Below are 14,782 nucleotides of genomic sequence, written 5' to 3'. Positions count from 1 at the left end.
AATATGCACATATCCCCATAATATACGTATGTATGTACGATACACATATGCGAATATGTATATTAAGTACAAACATTTAATTATATTTAATGCAATTTTTGTCGACGCACAATTTATACTGTTTCGTACAAAAAACTGCAGGATCACAATATTCTTGCATTAAATATTGTCTTTTTAACACGAGCACACTCATGCTTCATACCGAAAATAACTTTTCAAGCATTATAACAGTGCTAAACGATCTCGTAGACTTTATAAATAACCAGGGTTAAAGTTGTTCCTGCATCTGAAAATACTCTATATATATATCATGCTTTAAGTTCGCCTGTGAATTTATTTCGAGAGTCACGGAAGCTTCGCGTTTCTAGGAGGAGTTTATTAAGAATCACTGACAAAACGGAATTTTACTCGATCTAAATCTCTAGCGTATGTGCGTGCTAAATATTTCCGTGCATCAGTATGTCACTGTCGAGGTCGATCCGCGATCCATCGCGCAAATAATGTTAATGCTGAATATGATAAATAATCATTGATCTCAATCTATCTGCATGTGTTCTGCTTGCCGATAGCTGAACCGTTACAGCTGAGAATATCTCGTTCGGGCGTATATTTAGATAACAATGATGCATTCAAGTGATAGATCTTGATAGATCTGCTAGAAGTTGATCTATGTACATCGAAGCCAGATACTCTTTCTGTTCGAAGAACGCGAACATTTATCTTACCATAAATACGTCTCCGTGTTGTATAACTTTGCTTAAATAATATAACACGTGCACGAAGGAGAAATCCGTTCTGCTCGTACGAAGTTAAATATAATCGAAATATATATATCCTAGCGATTGAGCATCTCTGGCTTTTCGTGCGTATCTTCCTTCGGTGCGAGCCCTACCCGTTGCACTCACCATTGTGTGAGCACAATGTTCATCGAACCAGTCGCCGCGCATCGTGGTCCGAGGAAAATCAGGGGCCGAGGGGCCAATGTCCAGCATATGCGGTAAGGACGGACGCGACGAGAGAATACTGTCCGGCCATATGTTACCAAAATGCTGGTCAGCTGTTCGTGACGGTCGCGGACAGCAAGGGGCTACGGTATGCGCGATTGACCATTTATCAATCGTCATATCCGGCGTCATCGAGTGCCGATCGATGCATAACGGATCTCGGCGCACGATTGATTTCGCCGTGGGACGGAAAACGAAATGTGTGACGGCCGCCGATAGAGGGATACTATTACAATTCTCCGGGGATAACTCGTGTACCGATACAATCGAACGGAGAGCCGCGAGTAAGCGATTCTATTCGCGTATCACGCTCAGTTTGCGCGATGACTACCGGAATACACATGAGCATTTCATAATCCATTAGACGGAACGACGCGGTCATCTTTCTCGCACATCTGCGCGTTTGCTGTTCGACGATAGTCTCACATTATGATCGAAACTGCTGACTGCGCATGAATTTGAGATTGCGCCGGCCGAGAAAACTCGACATTGATCATCATGAATTATGTAGAATTTAGGATTGTTAACTGCAGTATTTGCATCCAAGCGATTCTGAATGAAGCTTATGTAAAGTATAAGAGATATAACCATTGTTAATGTGATATATCGTTCAACACCGCACAAAAGAAAGAAAAAAAGAAATCAGGGCGCTCACCTCGTGAAGTGCACGGATTGTGCCGGATGTGACGCATTTCGCCGCGCGACGTGATTTATGGTAGACCCATCTATATGTGTTTTGAATGGCTCATTTGAAAATTACACGCCATTCTCGCGTCACGTTGATGCCGACTACTTGGACGTCTTAGAAGCCCTTGCGTGACCCGGCCTGCACCCACCGCGCCGTACCGCCGGTTTACATCAGTCTACATCAGTTTACATGACGCGCTTGTACGCAGCGCGCGCGGCCGCGAAAGCTCGCGATGTAAAGCCGCCGGTGCCGCAAGCCCGTCACTCGGCAGCACGCTTTTCGGCTAAATCGTGATTCAGCGTTTTAGCCACGCACGTTTCTGTCGGCTGTTAACCTTCCCGGAAGGCGCGTGCACCTTCAAAGATCTTCAAAGTGCTTGAAGCAAATTTATGCTCTCTAAGCAATAATTATAAAGTCAGTTTATATAAAAAAATGTCTAGCTTCATCTTTCCAAGTCTGACATATGTGTTATGCGAGTTAATATCGTCGAATGTAACGTGTGGTAAATGCGAATCGTTTCATACGCTTCTTCTCGGTCTTCTATTATTTATAAAACAAAAATAGTTAACAATTTTAACCAAACAATATTTTAAAATTATGATATATCAGTTAATTGATAATGCCTCTGTATAAAAAGATTTATGCAAACTCGTTTCGATTAATTTTCAGAATTTTACATTTTCTGGTATTTTAACATTTTCAACTGCTATTTATAAATTTATGATTGTGAAATATTATTTGACACAATTTCTATTGAAAAAGTCCGAATTACGTTACTACCAGGAAGTTGGCATTAAGACACGAGTATCCGAATAGGTTCGATGACATGCTGTGAAGGAAAACGAGCCTAGCGTCGTAAATCCATTAACGAGAAGCCTTATTGAGTTCGCAGGTACATCGTCGGCGAAATTGTTAGAGCAATGACACGCGATTGTTTCTCGAATCGATTTCTCGGCACGGAAGCTCGCTTGATTGATGTCTCGGACAACTTGCTGATAGAAGTAATAAAGTAATGCCTCTCACGTTGAATTCCTCCGGTCGTACATCTGTAACTACGTCGGGATTACACCGCTATCGCTATCGTTGCATAGAGATGTGTGAAACACGCGAGATGGCTGATTATGCAATCTTGCGCCCGGTAGTTCACGCGGGCATTGAAGTCTCACTGTATGCCCGAGGTTTAAAGACCATTATGAATGCTTAATCCGACCTCATGCGCTGTATATCACTCCGTGCAATTTCTATCTTCGGGATATTTACATATATCTTACGCGCGCTCGCATTTTGTTACGACTTCGCGTGGACATCTGCGTAAAATATGCAACATTAATTTATGTCTCCAGCACAGTAAAGATTAATGTCCGGAGAGACCGGCAATTACGCCGATCCCGTCAAATGCGTGGATTAATGTCATTTTATGGAGATCAAATAATCCGGTTTATTAACATAAGTTTCGCAACTTGTATTTTACGGTGCTACACTAACGTACCATTAAAATTATGACAGTCTATCAATTATGCTATATTGAATTTTATCGTGACGGCGAGACACCGTGCGTGAGTCCCGGCGTTAGCAAAGCGTGTGCGAGCTATTAATATTCGCATCATTGGGAATAGTTCACGGAGAATACGAGCGACGATGTATACGCGGTATATCGCTCGCGAGAAACAAAAATGTGATTTTGAAAAAGCAATTAATTCGATTCCCGAACGCGGGACGAATCGCGGAAATCCTGCAACATCGCCGAGAGTGACGAAGTTGTTTTCGAACCTGATCGATCATTTTCAATACTCAACGGCTACAAAACACCCTGCGCGGCGCCGCACATACGAGGCTAAGCGACCATTGGCCGCTTTATTAGTCGTAATTATAATTTCACTTCGGTTTTCACGCACTGCTACGTTCTCGGCGGAACATCACTGACGTTGTTTTGTAATTAACGCGTTAACTGAATGCTTGTTTCTTGCTGAAAAAAAGGCTGTAAATTGTTTCAAACGCAACGCAAAATGAAATCGACGTGTGAAACGATGTTATAACAGCAAATATCGTGAACTTTCACGCGCTTTATCGGTAAATATTTTACCGACGCGTTTTTTATGATTTATATCGATGCTTTTACTACCGCGACGCCGTAATTTATGAACACTTTAGAGCGACCGAATAAGAACGGCGAACGCGATGTGATCGAGGGACAAATATCCAACGCGACGAGCTTCTACAACTGAGGACTCTTAAACAGGCGTGAATTTATATTGTTATTTGGTGAGGAAGTGTCGTAATGTTTACGCAAATATCTATATTCTTCGATGAAGGGTCGTCAATAGCTCCGACGTGAACATCGACGAGGAAGATAAGCCAAAGACGGTGAGCGCGCGGCGGACGGAAGGGGGAATGCAAAAAGAAAACTTTGAATAGCACTCGTCGTTATCGAAGTCGGAGAGAAAAATTTTCTTAGCAGCTGCAAAGTTTCTCAGAATATTCTGTCAGTTTGACGTCTCATTCGAGGACCCAGTCACCGGAAGGAATTCGGATAAATAAATGTTAGACGAGGCACTTCGTCGAAGGTGTTCTCTCCGTCGAGAAGAAAGGCCACCGTTTCGAAAGAGCTCGTTCAACTCGAAATCATTTCGTATTCAATTGAAATTGTCGAAGACGCGAGGATGTCGCGACACTTCTTCCAAAATAATCGGAAATCGTAAAAAAAAATTGCGTATTCTAATGTGTCTCATCGCACGAATGCTTTCGCGCTTATTATTCTGATATTTCGTATGCCATATTGTTTCGTACCGCGAACGTACGGTATATGGAGGCTGTTAAATCTTTCTCTGCCGTGAAATTACTTTGCGGTGGCGCGTCATTACCTGCCCGAGTCTCTACGTGTAACGGCGCACACGCATTCATGCTACGAACGCTTACTGAAGTAATTATTGCATATCTACATGCGCCTACTATGCATTTTCACAGACATTAACGACACATAAATAATAAAATTTTATTCAAATATAGAGTTTTTCGTTTCCGATATTTTATCTGAATTCTTTTATCTAATAACGGTTGACTGACAATGAGAGATGTTTAATAATTAGCACAGTTTACGCGAATGATTTTCGGAATTATTTATTATCTCCTCTATTTTTCAAGTAAATATAAATAATTAACTTCCTCTTTTCTAATAAAAGAAATATCATTGACAATATATGCATACATGTCCTATAAAATATTTTTATGGTGTGCCTAAAATACTACATAGATTTTCTGTGAAAGTAATGAAGTTGTAAAACTTGCCTGACTTGACGATGCCTAAAGATTAACCGTATACTTTATTACAGCAACCGTACTATAGAGACCGCAATATCATTAACTTTATTTTCTCAAGACAAGAGGTCATTGTAGGCAATTTGCACGGACTCAGCGTTTCGCCTGAAGCAAATTTTTAAATGTACCTCGTTCCTCGGCTTTTGCCATGCTATTCCTGTTCTCGCACACGTAAATTAAACGCAGTTGGCCCCGGTTACAACCGTGACCCGAATATTGTTAGTCCCCTTATTTGCGTTTAAATGTCTTTTAACTCGTCAATGACACGAACAATGCTTTATTAGAGCCTTTTATAGTCGTAGCGGAATAATAAAAATACTAAAGTAAAACAGAGTTTTACAAAACGGAGTTTTCTGAAAAAAGTGGAATAATAAAGATTTAAAAAAAATTATTTTTAACATGTTTTAGCGCAATTAAGTAAAATATTTGCTGTAATATAAATTAACATTTTCTTTCAAAGATTATTTCACAAGTATTTTAAGATTACTTTACACATTCTTTAATTTTATATTTATTTATATAATATTAATATTTATTTATATTGATATTTATAGATTATAGAACAATTAAAATCTCTCAAATCAGGATTATTTCCGGACTAATGAGGTGCTTTTGTGGAGTCCTCAGCTTCAACCATTGAATTTCAATTTAGCGAATGCAGCTTCTGTGCAACCTGATTTCCAAATGGCGTACTCGTTCCAACGATATCAATAGTGCGCACTCGAAAGTACAGGTCATACACCGTCATGCCGACGGTACGATTACCAATTACCTTTAAATCCCTTAAACAGACGGTATAATCTACTTATGGGTGCAAGAGCTTCTAAACCGGTCAGTCGTGACGGCGGAACACGTTCGACGCGTACGCTTTCGCGATCCCGCATTCCGCGGGCTTGTGTGTTATCCGAGATGCTTGCTGCGTTTTCACGCTGCTGTTGTCAAATACTCTCATCCGCATTTGCAGAAGCCGCCTACGATCGTGTAAGATGACGCGCGAGACGAGGAGGTAATGTAAAATAGTCACTGATTAGAAAGAGAAAGAGTGAGAGAAGCTGTAACCGCTCGTTGGACGTGCGTCCCTGAATTCCATTTATGAATACAATAACACACCGCGCGAGGATGAATGGAACTTAAGATTCCACTACACTCTTAACACTTGCCAACGAAGGATTACTCACACCGAGGCACGTTCCCGATGTTCACAAGAGGTGATTCAATGAACTCGTCGAGTTCTAATGTTAGGTGTTGATTTATAACTGCGCAATGAGGGGTAAAATATGATGTCTTGCGTGTGGCAGTTAATATTCAGAAAAAAAAGAGAAAAAGCAGTATAAGAAAACTGTACTTTAAGTAAAATTATCGATTTTAATATCTTCCTGTTTTGCGATCTTATATTTCATGCATCGTCTTCCGATCTAAAAATTAATATAAGGTAGATTTTTATGCTTGACGCAACTGTTTCCGAAATACTAAACAAACAAACTCCTTTATCGTCAACAAACAAGCTTACTGCTAAAGCAGAAGCAGAAGCTTCAAAGATTGTTGATGCTAAGAATTTTTTAAAGTGAAATCCTATCAAATAGAAAATCCTACAATATCCATTTTTAAACAATTGATTTATGAAATAATGTAATTTTTATTTTTATGTGTGATATTTGTGTTAACAAGAAAAATATACATAACGCGTGCGCCAAAGAATAAATTTATCAAACTAAAGAGCACAAATTTTTTTTCTAAAAATTAATGCCTGCACAATTTAATACATGAATACTTCGAAAATGCACATGGAAGACTTTTAAACAATTAAAATTATATGGTCTGCATTATATTACGAGAGCATGCATCATTTTTAAATCCATTATCTTAAACTTACTCACCGACACGATGCTTAGCAGCGGAGTTGTTGTTCCATTTTGATCTACAAAGTGATCTGTGAAAATATGAAATACATTCAAATTAGAACAGTGTTTAAAATAATTATTTAAGAAATAATTACGTATATCGGTACCGATTGTAAATTCCTATCTGGGTATATTTTTTACAATTAGTTTTTTCTATTCAGGAATTGAACGTAATAATGTTATGTATTGTTAACAAAAAGCGATGTATGGGATTTATTTATGGGATTCCTATCTCATTTTTCTGCCGTCATTACGAAGTTAAAGGCATGCAATATATTCCAGAAAATTGCAGTATATTTACGCTTTGCGCAAATAAACTGCAATTTCCTGGAATAAACTCATGTAAAAATCGTTTTCACATCACATTAGAGGAAATGCGAAATTCAACAATTTCGAAGTTTGATTGACGTTGCTTCCCAAATGTACGCCTATTTAGAAATAATTTAAGTACCTTCACTGTGCTCGAAATACGTACAATTTCATTGAAACTGACTGGAATGGTATGCAAAATACATTACGAATAGCTAAAGGGCAAAACTGGCTTATGTCCACGCGACGGAAAAATCGATTGCATCGGCTCTATCTTTAGTCTAATGTGTGCCGATTTCGCGTGTCAATTACCACCGGCGTGTCAGGACGGTTCGGTTGGCTTCGCCGTCGCGGCCGAGACAGTTCTGTGCGAAATTGAACGCGTCGGAATCAATTACGCGGTTGGCTCTCAAAATAATTCACTTCCGAGGGCAACTGCATTATGCGTTCCGAACTGTCGGCATGCAGTATCCATTTGTCTCGCCCTGTGACCGGCTAGTTGCAAACCTGTCCGATACCGAAGGTAACGGCCCGCTGACGTCTCTCTACGTCAAGCCTGGTTTAAATGACTTTTCTGCTCGGAGAATCTTCCGCGAGCATTGACAGGCGAAACTAACGAGAGAGATAAGCACTTTGCACTGTTTATAAATACATCAAACTCGGTCTACGAGTAAGATATTAAAACTAAATTAATGAGCCAAATATAATGTATGATATGGTCGAACAGATTAGTCAGATTATTCAATATGTAGCCATTCGAGATTCATAGATAAGAATAATTTACATATAATTTTCGATTTTATCTTTGATAACAAATTTTTATAAATCGAAACATTCAAAAATCTGGGATATATTTTTGGAAGAAACGTCAATTGTTTTCAAATTACGCGCAACTAAAAATTGAAACATATAAAGTTAGTACAATTTGATATCGAAAATTGAAACGTTATAATGGATGACGATTTTCTACAACATTTTTGTCAAGTAAAAATCAGCTACGAATTTATAACAGAATATTTTTTAATATAAATACAAATATTTATTTTATGACTTTATAATTGAAAATAAAAATATACTGTAGGTTGTTATAAAGATTTCTATCTACCTAGTCACTTAGTTTTCGAAGATTCAGTACTACGAGGATTTTATGATAATCAGGAGCATCTCATCATGTCATTCGCATGTTATGCAAATAACTTTATTACATCGAACGGAGATTATCAATTTTATTTATTTTATAAATAGAAATCTTTATGAGTAAAATAAACTCAATTTTGCCTTTATTATGTGCAAAATATACCGTGAGATTTTTTATTTCGATATATATAATTAATATTGTTTAAACATTCTAATAAAGAAAATAAAAAATAACTAGAAATTGCTTCTGTATTTCACAAGTCAATTTTTCGATTTATATTGATTAAGCATTTTTTAAACAATTTGCTAAACTTATATATCTTCTAAATTCTGACTTTTTTCAAACACCCTGTGCTAATATTATAGTCGTGAATATTAGAGTGCTATCATGGTCAAAGATGAATGCATCCTGTCGATTAAGTCTTCCATATCTTACAATCAGCGGCCGTGCCGTCAAAACGGGGCATAAATAAATTAACGTAGCACGATGCAACTCGGACGTCCCGCATTGAGCCTTCGGGTTATATCGCTTTGCCGAGTTAAAAAAGAGTTAAGAAAGACATAAACGTCGGGATTGAACTGGTAACTCGTGGGAAAACTGTTTCCACGTTATTGAGGAGGAGCGTGCATTATACATCGGCATCAATTGCAGAATGCACAGCTCTTCGTACGCGGTGCAACGCGTGATCTCTTGTAAACAGCTTTGTTTCATGATAGCTACGGAGTTCCGCGAAGCGCGATGCTAAACGTTTTGTCACGCGCACGCGATGACAACCGGTGTGCCGTGGGAAAATCAGAGAAGATGCGTGGGAACGGGATTCTTTATCTATATAATTGATATTTTATTTATGCTAATACAGTTCGCACCTGTGTTCTCGGAATTGTGCTGACATTCGATATTTGTGCGCAGAGAAAAACCGATAAGTAACTTTATAATTTAGCACGCTTAACAGCTATCGATGATGTTCCGTCATTAAAATTTAGATAAAGCCGTTAATTTAATGCGAATTGCGACATTAATAAACAGCAAGACAGGAAAAATACGACGCAGCAATGTAACCTGATCGTCGAGGAAAATAAAAAAAACTGGAAATCCAATTAAAATTCCTTGGCGCCACCCTGTATGGTTGCACATTAGTCAGAGATATTCATTTTCAATACGCTTTGGTGTTTATCTGATAATTATGCGCGGTCACCTCACGTTTATGGCAAAATATGAACGCGCATTGTGCATTGTTATCGATACTACGCATGAACTTTTACAACGGCCTCAACGACCGTCCGTTCGCACCTCTGGAGAAAAATTAAATGATCGTACGATACACTCGTTGCATCAAGGACGAACAACAACGATCAATCAGTGGAAGTTGACGCTCGTAGAATGATTTATGAATAATAGAAATGTTTAGAATCGCCATAATCGCGTTTGTGCATCTATGTAGTTACACGACACGCAGCTTTGTGTCGACACACATTGAGCATTAGATGTCATATAATTCTCACAAGTGTCGCGTTTGTGCGAAAATTTATTTTCCTCTTAAAAAGAAATCACATAAATTATCCTTTTTCGTCTCTGACTTGTTGTTCGCTCGTTCGAGAAGGAATTCATGTTGAAATGGTTTCGAATGCGTTATACGATATCGAGAAAACACCAGATAACGCACGCTCGCTAAGTAGAAGTGGAACGAAATAGTCGAAGCGCTTTCGAAGAATAATATGAACGTTGCGTCACGAACGTGCGTGTCTCACCGAAATAGGAGATGCCTAGAGCGGAAAAAAAGAAACGCATTCCCCGGTATTGATTTACAACGTTGCTAATTATTACCGTAATCCCGCGGATTCGCGCCGTAAGAAAAGGGCGCGAGGGATTCATGCGAGCGGAAAAGTGACTTAAGTGGATGGCAATTGCTTTAATTGCGGACCGGAGTTTTGCCTGTCAGACAGTATATACGGTAGCTCGCGATTATTACCGCGCGATTAACCGGCCGCGCCGCCTCGGGCTTCCCTGTTCCCGAGATGTATACATTCCGTACGAATGCACACTGTAATTCTGCAGTGCGGGACGAGATAATCGTAAGGAGGAAAGTTCTTCTAATCGCGTGATAATTGTCGATCTCGGACGAAAGGTGGAGAGGATATTTGCCGGGACGTCTCGGGAATTTACAAATGAATAATTATCATGTCGGTGAAATGTCCACGAAATTAATTTCTCATGTAATCTTTATGATGCACAGCGTATGTGAAACAATGAAACACCAGATTATTACAGAACTTTAAACACATGTTAGTGGAAAGTAGCATAAAAGTAGCAATAATTTTTTATTGTCATTTAATCACTGACTTCTAGTAAGAAAACTAATTAAATTGTACTGTAAATGCAGTGTGCTTAAAAAATTTGTATGCTTTGCTGTTTATTAAAGAGGAAATCGTTTCCAAGTTACTTTAATATAACGACTGACCGCGCAAAAAAGAACTGGTGTTGGGTGTTTCATTGCAAGTGAAGAAACTTAAATACTGTTTAATGCACTCGGCTTGAGCGAAAAAGAAGCTAACAACCTGCCACCGCAAGACATGGCATTGTTCTTAGCACGTAGGCCACCTCGCCCGCTTTACAGCCAACTTTTAAGAGACTCTCCCCCCCCTCTCCAATTTCTTAGTATCTCACTTAGTATCTCACTTAGTCGCCGACAGCTTTTTGAAACTGGTTTATTTTATTATTCCGCGAAACATGATAGAAATTTTCCAAAACAGTTTAAGAAAATGCAATTTAGTGTCAATTGCATCAACTTGATGAGGAGGTGTCGATTAGTCCCCGTTTTATTAAATCGTATAGGATCAAAGCACAAACGAACTGACGGCTGATCCATGTCTATCGATCCGTGTACTGTTAATTAAGAACGGCCGTGTCATAGACCGTACTATCTCCTGTAATCAAGAATGTAGTTGCGATGAAAATAAAAGGTTCGCTCGATCACGAGTATCACAGATAGAGCACGGGCCAGATATAGACAGCGAAATCAGCGGATTGTTCACTATGATTTGCTGGGAGAAAAAAAATATAGAACGACGGAGAGCGAAAAATGAAAGGATAGAGAGAGAGAGAGAGAGAGAGAGAGAGAGAGAGAAAGATAAGTGTGTGATAAGTATTTGTGCAAATCGACGTAAAGGATTTTCTACATTGGTCGAATAGGTCTAACCGGTAATTTTACTCTAATGAATTTAATTGCTTGGTCAAGATCTAGCAATTAGCTGAACGTGAACGAATGCAGAAATTCTTACGCTTCCTTTTTCTTATAACCACACGTAATCATGCTGCTCATGAAACGATTCTCCACGTCGATATTAAATTATATCAAGTTATTTGTTTAATCACGGTGTGCGAGTCTCTTCAATAAAAAGTCACATATGCTATTTTACAATCCATAAATTATTGCATCACATTATATAAATTTTAATTTTTCTCACGATTGAGCATATCGTATAAATTTGTTTTCATGCACACTTGTAAAAAAAAATGTTCTTCTTGAGAAATCCTGATTGATACTATGCGTATTTTTCTTGTTTCTGTGCATACAATTTATTTTGAAATATATAATAAATGTGTTCTCGCGATAAACAAGCACTGCGTTATTGCGTCTCTACATTTAGAAATCATTTCGTGATACATAGACTATGTGAGAAATCACAATCGTGAATGGCTGTATTAACTAAAATGCACGAGCCATCGTCAGCGCTGACATGACATTAAAGTACGCACTTTTTGCGTGAGATTTTTCGAGATTCGATCTTATCTTCAATTTATGATTAATTTACATCGACCGTTTTTATATTTTGTCTAAGATTATTACAGTAATAGATGCGTTGTTATTCTTAAATAATCAATATTTTTGCGATTTAACAACAAATTCCAAGAAACAATTTTGCCTTTTTATATCGTCTATCGCGATGATGCGATCTTATGCAAATTATACGAGCATCGGTCAAGGTGATACGATTAATCAGCGTTGTTGCTGTTTTAAAACAGAAAAAAAACGATATGTACTTGTAATTTTTATAAACAATCTTATTTTAAAACACATTGTTGATATAAATTTTGAACAAAATCGAGAGATGGGTTTAATATCTGAGAATTTGCAATTATTAATAGCGCGTGTACTAAAATTTGTAATTTCCGAAATCAGAAACAGAGTGCATGAATATTTTAGAAGTAAAATGTATTGTTTTAATAATTATAGCAATATATGTTATTGTTTTCATTACGAAGAACAAAATACACATAGCTATGTCACACTGATATTGCAAGTAACATTTTTAATTATAACTTCTAATAATTAAGAACATTGCCACTCAAATGATTAGATTTCTTGTTTTTCATCAGATCGCGCATGTACGTACGTCAAATATGTTTATTCAAATACATACTATTATTACCAGAAGCTTATTCTTATGAAATTGATGCTTTGAAAATGCGTATTCTTCTGTTTTTTTTTTTTTTTTTTTTACAATAAATCTGTTTCGTTGATGTTGCTTCGATGATATATAATATTAGTGTGCCGACGTGCCGACGCAAATAATGAAAAAGGAAAACCATTCGGTGACACATAGACTGTGATTCGAAAAGCGCACCATCGCATTTGCGTGGGCTGATAAAGCCGACGCCGCCAAGCAGTCTGGCATTATCATGGTTCTCCATTTCTCTTTCTCTCGCCCTGTGAAACTTCCCTATGAGAATCTCTCCTATCTTTATTCGTCTACTAACTTTCGACTTTGTCTATTGCTCTTTTTTGTTATATTGTGAATCAATATGCATGAATGTGTATAGAGATGTAATCTCTACTAATTATACATACTTTTGACTATTCAATTGAGCAGAACTAGCAGACTCCGATACTTTTTCGCTTTTACATTTACAAAATACATTTGCACCCAGATTATTTATTAATTAAATTCATGCTGATAATAATATGTGCACACATTCAAATAAGAAGTCTAACATTAAGATACATAATATATCATAGCTATCATTCTATATTATATATAAATGCGATATTATATATATATATATAAGCATAAATTATAAGCATAAAAAAAATACAAGCATAAATTATTATATATATATATATGTTTATGCGTGAGGTGTGAATAGCGCAGATTTCCACACTACAAAAATTACCTGTGCAATATATTTGTGCATAAATACCTGAAACAAAAATAAAAAAAATTAATTAATTAAAATGAAAAATACATAATTATAAAGCGCTTCTATATTATAACACAATTGATCGTAGTTTTGAATACGAGATAATTGTCATGTTAACCTCCATCTAGTACATGAAAGTTTATATACACAAGCGTCGAATATCATACACACTGCCGAATATATGTAGTAGCTACTCGATCGCGCGACATAGTTTTGGCATTATATATATCTATATCTTGGGTTATATGTCAACTTTCACATACTAGATGGAGTTAAACGCAAAAATTCTCGTATTCAAAAATTCGATCAACTGGTTATAAATGAAGACAGACAATATCAGCTATCAATATTCTAGTCATTAATTATAAGTTAATTTATAAATTAGATTAAGTTTTAACATTAAGTTTTAAGATTAAGTTTTTTGTAATAGAAATAAAAAAAAAATAGAAGAAAGATTATTCAATTTTTTGGAAGGGACTTGCACTATGCAAGTCCCCACATAAACTAAAACAAACATAAGTTGTACTTAAGAGTTCGAAATTATTATGTATACTAATGTAAATCCTTTCTTTTAAATATTTGTACTTATCGCTACTTCAGCTATAGAATAGTATAATTTTTATCGTAAGACAAATATGTATTTGGTAGAGAAAAAGGAGAAGATTTACTTAGATTTGAAAAATTTTTGCTAAATATAAATCTAAAGTGTCACAGTTATATAATATAATGATAATATAACTCGAAATAAAATTAAAATAATAATTTGCAAATAATAAAAAATGCAATGTGATATTCTTAATTTGAGAGAAACTTTACTAATGAATAATAAAATTCGTGTTGTAATGTATTTTGTTTGACCGGTCCTGAAATCATATAAACAGGCAAGCAATGATATAAAATGAATAATAAGCATTTGACGATAAATGTGTTGATTAAATAATAGGTACAGAAATTAAAAAAGTATCGTTCTATATGTCCTGCTGCTCAGCTTATTGGTTAAGAATTATGTATTGTATCATGTTATATTTGACATAAAGTGTAAAGTATATCTCATAAAATATGCATATAATTTATATTAGAACTTTACACTAAACAATAAAATATGAACTGATCCATATTTCAACAACATTACCTGAAATATTTTTATAGAATAAGAAGAAAATTGAATTGACGGAAAATTAGCATCGTTAAATCGACAATTTTGTTTGATACCTTTTTTTAACCAAAA

General features: G+C 36.6%; 2 protein-coding genes across 5 annotated transcripts in view; one reads left to right on the top strand and one right to left on the bottom strand.

The window, feature by feature from the left end:
- The window catches only part of TppII (Tripeptidyl-peptidase II), a 93,414-nt gene that overhangs the window by 36,002 nt on the left and 42,630 nt on the right, over positions 1–14,782 (bottom strand). Inside the window, exon 3 of the mRNA XM_067354972.1 lies at positions 6,885–6,937. The gene's annotated coding sequence lies outside the window, so the exon portion shown is untranslated. The remainder of the gene's footprint in view (positions 1–6,884; positions 6,938–14,782) is intronic.
- Positions 1–14,782, top strand: part of Sulf1 (Extracellular sulfatase Sulf1) — a 73,721-nt gene that overhangs the window by 17,309 nt on the left and 41,630 nt on the right. The window lies entirely within an intron of this gene.

This window comes from Linepithema humile, chromosome 5, assembly GCF_040581485.1.
Source record: "Linepithema humile isolate Giens D197 chromosome 5, Lhum_UNIL_v1.0, whole genome shotgun sequence".
In the NCBI taxonomy this organism is placed as follows: domain Eukaryota; kingdom Metazoa; phylum Arthropoda; class Insecta; order Hymenoptera; family Formicidae; genus Linepithema; species Linepithema humile.
This window is presented reverse-complemented; position numbering and strand designations above follow the sequence as displayed.